This window comes from Lactuca virosa, chromosome 8 (genome assembly GCF_052849685.1).
Source record: "Lactuca virosa cultivar CGN04683 chromosome 8, Lactuca_virosa_CGN04683_v6, whole genome shotgun sequence".
Classification (NCBI taxonomy): Eukaryota; Viridiplantae; Streptophyta; class Magnoliopsida; order Asterales; family Asteraceae; genus Lactuca; species Lactuca virosa.
In genome coordinates this window covers 56,547,226-56,562,222 of record NC_136433.1, presented here as the reverse complement: position 1 = coordinate 56,562,222, position 14,997 = coordinate 56,547,226, and positions in this window count along the sequence as shown.

The window sequence follows — 14,997 nt, the reverse complement described above, 5'->3', positions numbered from 1 at the left end:
TGGATTATGTCTAAGTCCATAACTATAATTGGTAAGACTTGACCCGACCCGGCATGGTCCATTTGGGTTGCATGGCATCATGCATTTAGATAGACTATAATGAGAGAAATAACACTTAAGGTTGGTTAATATATTATAAGTTCTAATATATTAATAAGGTTATTTAATTAGTATTGATCAAGAATTAATTTGGAATTAATTAAGTGATCAAAAGGAGACTAATTAAATATATGGGTTGATTGTGTAAATCATTCATTCTTATATATGTGGGCTTGTGATCCAAGATTCCTTATGTTGGACTAAGTCCATGGGGTGACCCATGGATACTCCATGGAGGTTAAAATCCATGGAGCATAAGGAATGGGTAAAGTTATGAGTTACATGGTGTAACCCTAATAGCCACCATATAAAAGAATCCCATGGCTCAAGAAATCATGCACTAATGTGTGAGTGTGAGGGCTAGACGATTTCAAGGAGTGCTCAAGTTTCTCTCAAGTTATTCCAAGTGTATTTGGTGTTGTGAACCATTTGAGGTGTCACACTTGGGGCACTAGGCACTCAAGCTTCATGAAGACATTCTACATCAAAGAGGTATGTATTCTATCTTGTTATATTTATTATTTTGTATGCTAGATTAGGATAATAACTTGGATGTTCATAATTGTATGTATAATAGAGAAAACATAGATCCAAGGTATTTAGGGTTGCATGTACACTTAGGAGTGTTAGAATGCTCATAACCCAACATAAGCATCTCCAGCATGCAAGGAGCATAGGGCTGAAGGATGATATTAGTTTTAGTAGTTAGATAATTTTGAAATTTGTAAAGTGTAATTGACATTTGATGATGAATAAAAGCTGTGTTTATTTCTCTTTTGCATGTTTTGACTTCTAGAATATTTATGTTGTGTTTACATATTATTCAAATTATCCACAGTCAGTCATATGTTGGAAGTAGATATGAATTAAGACTGTCATGAGTTGGTTGTAGAGGTCTAAGATGTTGGACATGGCCTCAACACTCATGAGTGCTCATAAGTTCTGAGTATTGGATTCAACCCACGCTCGCTGGTATCACTTCATGGACTTTATCTCGAGTGATCGCGAGACGATAATATCATATAAGTCTTCAAACTTAGAGATATGACTTGTTAACTATGAGTTAGTTATGCATTGATCGTGCGAAAACGCATTGGTAACTCGATGTTATAAAACGTGCGTTTGTGTGTAATTTAACAAGTAGTAAGCATATGAGTCGAAGTTTATCTGTTCCTTCTTGGATTAGAAGCGATATCTGGGCCCCTCGATGATTTTGTTTTGACCCATGTACCGGGCCCAGTCAGAACTAAGTTGATGTGTTCAATTAAGTTCTATGTCAAACAAATCGGAAATCGGGAAACAAACTGCTGGACAAAAGTAAGACATTGTTCCATGTATTTGTCCGACTTATATCAAGAACAGAGGATTATATGATCACTTATCTGAAATGGAGTACCATCAACTTCTCAGTTCCGAGAAACCTTGAAAAGAGCTACGATTGCTGATCGGTTCCTGAAGTCATACTTGCAGTTATAGTTATCGGACTTATCCAAGTGGGAGACTGTTGGATAAGGTGTCTAAGTCTATAACTATTTCTGGTATGTACTTGACCCGACCCGGCATGGTCCATTTAGGTTGCATGGCATCATGCATTTGGATTTACTAAATGAGAGAAATAACACTTGTGGTTTATTAATATATTAAAGTTCTAATATATTAATAGTATTATTTAATTAGTATTGATCAAGAATTAATCTAGGATTAATTAAGTGATCAAAAAGAGACTAATTGAATATATGGGTTGATTATGTAAATCATCCATAACTTGTATAGTGGGCTAAAAGACTCCATGGATAATCAAGTTGGGTTAAACCCATTGGATGTTCCATGGAGGCTCCATGGGAGTTACAAACCCATGGGTGATGGAAATGAAGAGTCATGCCACATTAGGGTTTACATGGTGTAACCCTAGATGTGACACACTATATAAAGAACATGAGGCACACCAAAATCGGCTACACAAGAAGTTGCATTAGGGCTAAGCCGATTTTCAAGTGTTCTACATATCTCTCAAAGTTATTCCAAAGCATTTGGTGTTATGTGAAACATTTGAGGCATCACACTTGGGGTGCTAGGCTCTCAAGGTTTCAAGGAATCATAACAACTACAAGGTATGTAATTCTAGCTATATTTTATATTATAAAGTTCCCCATGTATGCTAGATAGGTTTATGAACCTTGGAAAAAGTATTTTGCATGTATTTTAGACAAACATAGATCCAAGGTTTTCTAGGGTTGCATGTACACTTAGGAGTGTTAGAATTGCTCAAAACCCATCATAATGCACTATCACGCACCTCGTCTCTGATTCCTCGACCAGTCTCCCACCGCGGGAATCATCATAAAAGAAAGAGACCTTACTCTCACAGAATATACAAAACGTAAGCAACGAGGGACACCGCCACGATATACTCCTCTTGATGACATGGAACTGCTGCTAAAAGTATGCTTCCCTCAATAAGGCACCTTCTTGTTCTCTTCCATCTTAGTCCCACTAATGACTCTATCGTGGTATAAAAATACCTCGCAGCAAACAAACTGCCCAAATACTCTGATGAAAAGGTCACCACCATATGTTACCCCACGGGGTTTACCTCCAAACTCTGAAACCGGAAACTCGATATCTCCTTCGCTTCTCCCAGAAACGGGAACAACGCAACTCCTGCCGCAGAAGGTGATATCTCATCCATCAGCCGATGGCTCGACTCAGACCTCGATCCTCCAATAAGCATCATCTCTACTCATCCCCGAGCCTTGCGACTCCAACTATCATCTCACTAATAAAATCCCTCGGAAACGAACTAAATTTCCCTTTCAAGGTATACTCCATTAAAACTTGCTCGGCATGGCCCTCTGGCCCCACACTCTATCATCTGATCTCAGACTAATCAATCATCACGGAACAACTGGTAAAACCGGAAGTACTAACCGCCACAAATCATAGTACTCGAACCATGTTATCTCCTCTCAATCTGCTATGAATCATGGTACCCGAACCATGTTATCTCCTCTCAATCTGCTACTTATAACCTCTGGAATTTTCCCTGTATCGAGTATAGGTCCTCTACTTTCAGTAGTACGGGCCCATACTACCTGCCACATCTACCCATACTTTTCACACGGATTATTCCAGATTTCCTAAGTAGCTACTCAACCTCCTCAATCACCAATCCCGTCATACCTGATCGCTCTCCTGCGAATACTCTCCTCTATCAGCATACTCATCTGACAAAGGTCACTCCCTAGGCTCTTCCTAGGTTCTCACACTTCTCTGCCATCAGCTGCTGAAGAACTCCTTATGATGCCAGCCATCTGCCTCCTGAATATCGTCATATTCGCTTAGTACCTGACTCCTATCATCAAGAGTTCCACAAATCACGAAGCAAGCAGCATTCGGGCATCAGATAATCTCTACCAACACGTAAAACCACTCTAGGTTACCACTCCACTTGTTCTACTCACACTCAAAAGGTATCACCAAACTCAAGCAACTCTACCCCTCGCGGGTATCTAATTACTCTCTCAGTAGGCTCCTCAAATGCTCATCTAGGTATCTCTCCTAGATTACTCCCCTACCCAAGTTCTCTCTAAAAGATCTCTGCTGGATACTCTTACTCCGCACATACTCACAACACATCACATATAGCAAAATTCCTAGGCTAAGGCATCACAAATCAGGCAACTCTAGCCCTAAATTATGAAATACCTAGCCTATCTTCTAGCATGCATCATTAATATCTCAATAATAACTCATAACACAAATAAGTAAGGGTATTTTGGGAAATCACCGTTCGGGCTCTGGCTGATTGTACACACTGCTCCTCCTCATTTTTCTCTTAGAAACTCTTGCTCGTTTTAGAAAAATCATTTCTTTTGAAAAAATTTCTCAAATCCTCAGTTTGAGTCCAGATATACCCGAAGGTGCATCCAAATCCCTCAAACCAAGGCTCTGATACCAACTTGTAACACCGTACATTTTCAAACAAAATTTTCATTTTTAAATCACATAATTCTCATAACACATTTTATAAAAATCTCATTTATTTAATTTACAAAACGCAACTCCATGTTTGTTTGATTAATAATCCAGGATCCTCGAAACATAACTCTTTCTCTGGTGTGTACAATCAAGCCGGTGCCTTCCCGCGATCCTGAGAAAAAACTGAAACACATAACACATAACACGGTAAGCACGAAGCTTAGTGAGTTCTCCAAAATACCACACATGAAATAATTAGCCACTCGAGGCTATAGCTCTGTAAGACCCTCCGGTCAATGTGTCTCAGTGGGACCCTCCAGTCCCACGGCTCATTGGACCCTCTGGTCCGGTCTCTGTGAGGACCCTCTGGTCTCACTGTTCGTTGGACCCTCCGGTCCGGTCTCAGTGAGGACCTTTCGGTCTCATGGCTCGTTGGACCCTCCGGTCCGGTCTCAGCAATACATAATATATCATATATCACACAGACAAGATGCATAATATCACATAACCCAAATAAACATATAAGACCCTCCGGTCACACAAAAATTACCACTCTAGGTAAAGTATAGTGAGAAGACTCACCTCGGATGATGAACAACCCCTATAACGCTGCTGCTGCGCACCGGTCTCTATCTCTGAGCCAAACCCACAATTAACTCAATTAGGACCTAAGTCCAAACTCTTACTTATTAGGTCTAAAGGTAGTCCACTAACCAGCCCATCCATAACCAAAAACCCGTTTGGGCCCACCAAGGCCCAATAACCAACGGGCTCTCCCGAGGCCCAACTCTCAAGTCTAAAATGGAAAGCCCAACTCAAGGGCCCAAAGCACGTAAATATATTCCTTTGGTCCAAAACTCTATTGCAACAAGCTCAAAATCCAGGCCCAACACTCAAGGCCCAAAATGAGACTTAGCCCAAAAAGTCCACAATGAGGTTACGCGCGGCGTACCTCCCTTGGTACGCTCAGCGTACTCACGAATCCAGATCGGGCCATCGGGAACACTTGTTCAGTACGCGGGGCGTACTGGATTTATGCTCGGCGTACGTCCAGACTTTCTTTTTCCACTCTCTTGGTCTTAACCCGATAAGACCATAGCTATGCTCTCAGATCTGGACTCCCTAAAGGCTCATACTGCATAAAGTTCATGACTTTAAGCCTTTGCATGGATGATAAAGTCCCAAACCCAAATACACTCACTCTTTACTCCCAAAAAATGCTCATATCTCATTCATGGAGAGATCTTGACGACCAAGATCTCATTTTTATGACTCCAAACGACTAAAAGCATCTAAAAGGACAGGTATTATACTCTGGAGTTCATCAAACTCATAAAGCTTCAAGCTTTGTGTCCAAAAACCCTAAAATAAACCCAAAACAAAAACTAGCACAACAATAAGCAAGTTTCAAACTTGATACCTCTGGAAGATACACCAACAAGAGTAGAACATAAATCCAAAAGCTAGATGCTCAAGCTATTCTCTTTCAAAGCTCCTTCTTCTTCAAAGGCCAAACATAACAAGTCATCACCCCACTAGATCCACATGAGAAAGCCACCAAGATTCAAACTTTATGCTTTCTGGAGCTAGATCAACATGATTAGGGCTTGGATCCACAAGCTCCAAGCCAAGCAATGCTTACTCAAGGAACTCCTTCTTCCACAATAAGCACCAAAACTTCACTAAATCACCAAAAAGCTCAAGAATCACTCAAATCGAGGCTTAGGGTCGATTTCTAGGGCTTAGAGGGATGGAAGCTGAAGATATTAGGGTTAGGTTATGAGATAAGGAGCTTAAATAGGGTCCAAGACCCTAAAATAGGGTTCAGGTCTGATCAGCGTACGCCCAGCGTACTCCGAAGAACATTCGCGACCACCCCTGCTCAGTACACCCAGCGTAGTCCAAAGTACGCCAAGCGTACTTCCTTCTTCACTAGTACGGCCAGCGTACGCTTTGTGTACGCCCAGCGTACTCGGCTAAGCCTGAAACAACAAAACTTCTGAAGGCCATAACGTCTTTGTTATAAATCCGTTTCCGACGATCCTTAGATCCACAAAAAGGTAACGAGAAGCCCTACACTTCTATCAACTTTATTCCTCCTAAAGGCCACTCGAACTCAGATCCAAAATTCATGAAAAGCTCGAACCAGCGCCTTTAACAATACATTTGGGCTCTAAAGCACAAACCGAGCTCTTTTATCACACAACCTACCTTAACCACATCCCAAAAGGGCCTAAACATTTCTCTTTCAAAGCCTCAAAACCTTATCATACTCGGATTAAGGCCCACTGGCCTTAAATCACAAAACTATCCAGAACAGGATGTTACACATCACCATCTTCATGGTCTTCAAGAGTTCACGGCCGTGAACCCTTCTTCATGGGCCGTGAACCCTTCATAATTGGCCGAAAATCCTTCAAGTATTCATGTGTTCTTGGTCCGTGAACACATCTGGGGCCATAAGCCCTTCATGTGTTCATGGGCCGTGAACACCTCTTGGGCCGTAAACCCATGGAGGTTTGGCCGTGAACACTTCCTTGTCCCTCATTCTTGATTCTAAAACATCACTGTGAGTGTTTCGTACATCCTAAGAGTGTTTCCTATGGTTGTTTGTGGTTTTAAACACTAACTGTAGCCCTATACATGTTAATATGTGCTTAAATAGGACCGTATTGTGCTCGGGACTTCACCTAGCATACCAAGCATCTTGTTGTTGTTGTTCATCCAAGTCACTCGTAATCAAGTGAGTTCATACCCCTATTTCTTTACAGTTTTAAAATTTTCAAGGGGGGGGGGGGGGGGATACAAGCCAAACATCATTGATCTTGTGAAATTATACAAAACGGATTTCAAAACACTTAGAACTGATACAATTGACACAACCACACATTTTTCATACTTTTATCAAATATTCAGATATTTCATCCCTTTTGTATATTTCTGAGCATAAGGGAGGTTTTCAACACAAATCATAGAGATTTTCAAGGTTTAACATGAATACAGTATCAAACATATAAGCTATAATAGGTATAGTTTATGGAACAATTGACTTATCAATGTACAAACATAGATTCAATGTGATCCAACATATAAGTTATATAGAGTATAGTTTATGAGACATATATTCAACTCGTTAAATTCAAGAATACATTTTATTCTACATGTAATCGTTAGTATAACATTTTATGAGTGAGCATTCTTCGCGTACTTAACAAAAGTCCTGAGATTATAACCAGAGTCTCCTTGCGGGAGAACGTGAGTTTGTGTATCGATCTATACGGGATTGACAATCCTTCACCATAACTGTTTGCCACAGTTAGGCCGGCAGGCCTGGGTGACAAAGTCATTACGATTCCGACACCTGAAGAACGTCGTTCAGGCAATTCAATGGTCAAGTATGGTTATAACAACTCATAAATTTGGTACTAAGAATATATGATTAATGTATGAGTAGTAATAACTTCAATTAGTTTTATTATAAAGTAATAGAACTACTATACATATTAGAGTTTTCAGAGTTTTTTTTCGAACTTACTATACATACCGGTGATAGCCAGGGTTTTTCATGTAAAAGGGGATTTCTCATTCAGACAAACAATGCACAACACATTCAATGGTAACTATACATATGAACTAATACATTATGAGATTCAGTAACAAAATACATATTTTAGAAAATAATGGATTTTCTTGGAAACATACAAATACTTTCATTGATTCATTAACCGATTTTCCTTATAAAAACATGCTTATGAACTCACCAGCTTTATGTTGATACTCTTTCAAAACTGCTTGTATTCTCAGAAAATCAGTAGACAGGTACAACACACAGACTTTGAGAAGACGGAGCGTATAGAGTCTCGTCCTTTACTTTTGTTATACTTCTGATGTATATAAATATGAATCAAACAGATGTAAATGTTTTACTTAATCAATGTAATGATTGTGTTTACTCTGATTACTATGATGCAATTGTTGTGATACTATACATGACGTCCTCCACCCCCGAACGTTTCCTCCATTCCGGTTTGGGGGTGTGACATTATAAAAGACAGGAATGCATCGAGGAGGAAAATATGATTTTTAGATGAGTGAATTTTTAGTTGGGCTGTTCGAAATTATATATATATATATATATATATATATATATATATATATATATATATATATATATATAGGTTTAGGTTCTATGGAAAACAAGAAAACCCTAAAAAAAACCCTAAAAATGCATAAAAAAAATACTTAGACATCACAAATCTTTTTTTTTTATTTTAGATTATGAATTTTCGCAGCTTTTTCTTTAGTTTCGCTGAAAAGACAAAAATACATTAACATATATAAATTAAGTTCTAAGTTTTAAGGATTCCTTTAAATAAGATTCCAGGGTCCTTAGTATTTATGTTTGTTGATGTTATTTTATATAAGATTACATGACGAGTAAATTACAAAAATGGTTATTGAGTTTTAAATTTGAACACAGAGTCCTTAATATATTTTATTGTTACAAGAGTGGTCCCAGAAAAAATGAAAAGACAAAAATACCCCTCTTAAATCATTTTATTGTTTTATAATATTACATTATTATTATTATTATTATTATTATTATTATTGTTGTTGTTGTTGTTATTATTATTATTATTATTATTATTATTATTATTATTATTATCATTATCATTCTTATTCTTATTATTATTGTTGTTGTTGTTGTTGTTATTGTTGTTGAAATTAAAAGCAATCTCTCTCCCGTGCCTTCCCCACGTAACCTTGTGGTGGTTGCCGTTGACATGCTATCTCCTTTCTCTTATCTATGATGGTTGCAGAGACATTTGCATTGAAGTACAAGCGGGAAAAAATGCTATTTATTTTGCAAATAATTGGGATTTTGTAAAAAAAGTTGGCTTACACAATTATGATAATATGTGTGTGTTCGACTAGTAGCCAACACATTCGTAGACTCCGGTAAAAGATGTGTTCGGTTGGTGCTACTACCGATGTTTGTTGAATAAAACTTATTAGTGAATGATTGAGTATTTGAGTTACAAGGGTATTGAAAAGATGTTTTGATTTTGGGTCGGTAAAACTTTGGCACCTTTTCTTTGCATCTAATGTTTGTGAAAAAATAATAGGACGGAAAAGAAATACAAAAGAAAGGAATGCATGGAGGAGGAAAATAAGATTTTAAGATGAATGCATTTGTAGTTAGGGTGTTTGAAGTTGAAAATGTGCGCACACACACACACACACACACACATATATATATATATATATATATATATATATATATATATATATGTGTGTGTGTGTGTGTGTGCACATTTTCAACTTCAAACACCCTAACTATATATATATATATATATATATATATATATATATATATATATATAATTTATTTTGAAAAAGATTTAAAGGGTTAAAAACAAATAAACAAGAAAGATTGTGTAAATAAGATAACTTTGAAAAAAACTTTAATGGGTATAAATTAAGTTCTAAGGATTTAGGATTGCTATTAATAAGACTCTAGGGTCCTTAATATTTATGTTTGTTGTTTTTATTATATATAAGATTACTTTACGACTGAATTACAAAACTAGTTCTTGAGTTTTAAATTTGAACACAGAGTCGTCAATGTATTTTATTGTTACAAGAATGGTCCCTAACAAAATGAAAAGTCTAAAATACCCCTATCGAATTATCTTACTATTTTATTATATTACAATTTTATTATTATTATTATTATTATTATTATTATTATTATTATTAAAAGCAATCTCTCTCTGGTGTCTTCCCTATATAACCTTGTGGTGGTTGTCGTTGACATGCTCTCTCCTATCTCTTATCTATGATGGTCGCTATTAATACCAACAGTTGCAAGACATTTCCATCGAAGTAGCATCTTCATGATTATGCTGGAAATTAATAAGTTTTTCTACATTTTTGATAAGCACAGATAAATGCCATAGCAACAAGGGAGATGGTTGGGTGGTGGCAATGGTAAATGGTTGTTACAAATTATGTAATACATCAGTATAATTATGAATATATATTATAGAAACAAATTGAAATACTATCGATACACATAAACTTAAAACTTACAAATAAGAAATTGCATATGGTAAACAAGGTAGAGGCTTACAAAGCAGTGTCCTAAAACATAAATTTGTGCCTACTAGTGCAATTATTTATGGACGTATGAATTGTGGCCATACAACTATCTTCAATCAAGTTCTTGCACTAGAACTTGATTTATGATGAATATATTGTATGCATTTGTGGAATTTGAGATAGAATTTTGGTACATGTTTTGCGGTTGCTCATTTAAGAATAACGAAAGATCAGATTTGCCCCCTTTAAATATGATTGGCATGAAACTGACAAAATACAATTTTGATTACTTCCCAAAACTAATATTATCTGTTTAAAACCAATATTAATAAAAAAAACTAATTTCGGTTTAACTCTTTAAACCCCATGCCTAATGCAATCTTTTGACCATTAATATAAAATTAAATTACTAGTAGTCCACTGGTAATTTAAAAGCCTACAAACCCACAATAGCCCACCTTATGCACTTAGTCCAATAGTAATTATTATTATTATTATTATTATTATTATTATTATTATTATTATTATTAAAAGCAATATGTCTCTACTGTCTTCCCCGCATAACCTTGTGGTGGTTGCCATTGATGTGGTCTTTCCTTTATCTGATCTATGATGGTCACCATTAATAATGTTGCAGAGACATTTCCATCGAATTCGCTTCTTCATGATTATGTTGGAAATTAGTAAGATTTTCTGCAATTCTGATAAGCATGAGTAATTGGCACACCAGCAAAGGAGATGATTGGCCTGACATAGTCCTTCCATGTAAACACCTTGAGCAAGAACCACTAACAGAACTGCCATCACAATTTGTACCCGTTTTCACATGAATCTAGAATGTACGAACTTCATACCACACGTTACATCCCTACAGGTGGATGTGGGCAAAACTCCTATTTTTTTGCAAATAATTGGGATGGTGTTTAGAAGTTGGTTACACAAGTATGGCACTCTGTGTTCAACGAGTAGCTAACACATTAGTAGAGTTGGTAACAGATGTGTTCGGGTGGTGATTATTATCGATGATTGTTGAATAGAACTTATTATTGAACAATTGTGTATTTGAGTTATAAGGGTTCTGAAATGATGTTTTTGGTATTGAGAGATAATTGGGTTAGTAGAACTTTCGTGCCTACAGTTTGTGTCTGCAACGTTTGTGTAAAAATTATAGGACGCAGAAGAAGTAATAAGAGAAAGATATGCATGGCGAAGGAAAATGTGGTTTTTAGATGAATACATTTGTAGTTGGGGTGTTTGGAGTTATAAACAGGCATACACACACACACACACACACACACACACACACATATATATATATATATATATATATATATATATATATATATATATATATATATATATATGGGGAGGATCTATTTTGAAAAAGACTTAAATGGTTAAAAAGAAATTGACCAGAAAGATTATATAAATAAGATAAATTTGAAAAAGACTTTAACGAATATAAATTAAATTTGAAAAAGACCCTTGCGCGGGCAAGGCACGGGTCGCGGGTTGGCTGAGTGAGCTGAACGTCAAAAAATGCTAAGTCTTCGAGTATCCACGTGGGTGGAATGCGGGTCGCGGGCCGGCCGCGGTTGCTGAACAAGTTGTAGAGGATTTTTTTCATGCTGCTCGAGAACGTGTCGCACACTGGCCGCATAAGACCCTACGCGGGCCGCATAAGTGTGCAAGCTACCAAGCCACGCGGGCCGCGTGGCCTCCCTGTGATTCATAAATTTGATTTTTTTTTTTAAAGAAAAAAGATGAATTTAAGGCCAAAATGATCTCCGTAAGGCCTGGTTTCAAAATTTTGATAAAAGTTTGGAATAGAACGGGGAACGAGGGGTGAAACCTTTCAAAAAATTATTTTTAAAAAATCCCGAAAACGATTTTAAAAATAATTTATTGGATTTGGAAAAAGGATGAAATCATAATGATTTCCAAAAATGCCCTTCTTTAACGTCTTTGGCGAGACGTCTTCCTTGCTTGCTTCAACACATCGGGTCATCCGAATGGATGATTTCAAGAGCATTTGCATTGAAACCATCATAGAATGGCTTCAAGCGGTGCCCATTGACTTTGAAAAATTGTCCCATCTTTTCGCTTTGAATTTCCACCGCTCCATGGTCAAAGGTTTTTATCACAACAAATGGCCCAATCCACCTTGACCTTCGCTTGCCCGGAAATAACTTCAATCGTGAATGATAAAGTAACACCCTATGTCCCGGTTCAAAATGTTTTCGGGTGATGGATTTGTCGTGGAAAAGCTTTGTTTTTCCTTGTAAATTCTTGAATTCTCATAAGTGTCATTTCTCAATTCTTCTAACTCTTGAAGTTGAAGCTTCCTATGTCTTCCCGCCTCATCAATGTTCAAATTACATTGTTTGACTGTCTAAAATGCACGGTGCTCCAATTCGATGGGAAGATGACACGGCTTCCCAAAAACCAACCTAAATGGAGACATGCCTATCGGGGTCTTGTAAGCGGTCGGATAGGCCCATAAAGCATCTTCAAGCCTCAAACTGCAATCCTTTCTTGTCGGATTCACTGTTTTCTCAAGAATACTCTTCACTTCACGATTTGAAACCTTTGTTTGACCGTTCGATTGAGGGTGGTAAGCGGTAGAGACACGGTGGGTCACGTTATACTTCCTTAATAAAGCCTCTATCATCTTGTTACAGAAATGTGTCCCTCGATCACTAATCAAGGCCGTTGGCACACCAAATATTAGATTTTAAAAACTCGATAACCGTTTTGGCATCATCTGATCTTGTGGCTTTGGCCTCAACATATTTTGAGACATAGTCAACCGTGAGTAAAATATAAACGTTGCCAAATGAGATGAGAAATGGGCCCATAAAATCAATCCCCCATACGTCAAAAACTTCACAAATAAGGATTAGATTTTGTGGCATTTGATTTTTTTATGAAATGTTCCCCGTCCCATGTCACCGTTCACAACTTTAGCAAAACAAATAACAATCGTGTGACATAGTTGGCCAATGTAGTCCACACTCAAGAATCTTTCTCAAAGTTCAGTTAGGTCCGAAGTGTCCCCCACAAGCAAATTCATGACAAAATTGTAAAATGGATTGATGTTCTTGTTGGGGCACACATCGCCTAATGATTTGATCGGGACAATGTTTCCACAAATAAGGTTCAGCTTGTTGGGTTTTGGTATACTACAACATCCTATGGTGCACATACAACCCTAAATGCCTTGGATCTATGTTTTTTTCTAATTATACATGCAATATTGTTTTCCAAAGCATTAAGCCTACAACTAGCATACAATATGACAATTTGAACAATTCAACTAGTTAGATGACTTACCTTTTAGTAGGACTTGTAGTTCTTGGCCTTAGAAAGCTCTAACACCTCAAGTGTGATGCCTCTAATGGTTCACAAACACCATATGCAAGAGGAGGCTTGAGAGAATAAGTTATCTTGCACAAAAATCGGTTCTCACTCTCTTAGAATGACTAGCACACGATTTTGGCTCTAACGGGGTCTTTATATAGTGTTGCAAAGGTTAGGGTTTCATCCATGAAACCTTAAAGCTCTATGACCTTCCATATCCCTTAGGCTCCATGGGTTAAAGCTCAATGGACTATCCATGAACTATTTAGCCCATCCTAATGGATCATTGGCCCACACTACAAGAATGATTAGTTTAGATAATCAACCCCATATATTTAATTAGTCACTTTTTGATCACTAAATTAACTCCAAGTTAATTCTTGACCAATACTAATTAAATAATATAATTTCTTAATTAATATATTATACTTATAATATATTAATAAATCACCAATAACCTTATTCTCAAAAGTCCATCCTATCAAATTGCACTGGTGAAGGCAACCCAAATGGACCATGCTACTATCGGGTCAAGTACATACCAGTTATAGTTATGGGCTTACACACCAAATCCAACAGTCTCCCACTTGGATAAGTCTAATAACTATAACTGCAAGTAAGACTTTAAGAACCGATTAGCAATCGTAAGCTTTCAAAAGTTGTTGTCGAACTCTGACCTAGTCAGTGACTGTCCTTAGATAAGTGATCATATATCCTCTGTTCTTCAAGATATCAGCCGGACAAATACATGGAACAATGTCATACTTGTTGTCCAGCAGTTTGTTTCTCGATTTCCGATATCTTTGACATAGAACATATTTGAACACATCAATTTAGTTTTGACCGGGCCCGACACATAAGTCAAAACTAAATCATCGAGGGACCCAGATATCGCTTTTAATACTTTTAGGATAAAAGGAACATATAAACTTCGACATTATATGCTTGTACTAAATACTCGTTAAATCATGCACAGCGACACGTTTTATAACATCAAGTTACTGATGCGTTTTCGTGCCATCAATGCACAACCAACTCGTAGTCAACAACTCATATATCTAGGTTTGAAGACTATATGCTATTATCATCTCACAATCACTTGTGATAAATTCCATGAAGTGATTCAGGTAAGTGCGGGTTGATCCAATGCTTAAATATTATATTATAAGCACTCATAAATGGTGTAGCAGACTTTTGCTATGCCTAACTCCTTAGACAATCATACAAGCCAACTCATGACAGTCTTGTTTCATACTTACTTCCAACGTATGATCGACTGTCGACAGTTTGAATAATCTTATTATTCGGGAAGTCAAAACATGCAAAGTGAAACACAAGAATAATACTTAATCCTATATGGCCCCAAAACTTGTGAGTGTAAATAAAACACCTTTTATTTAATCGCCATATTGACTACTCATTGTACAATGTTTCGAATTATCAACTTTGTACTTGAAT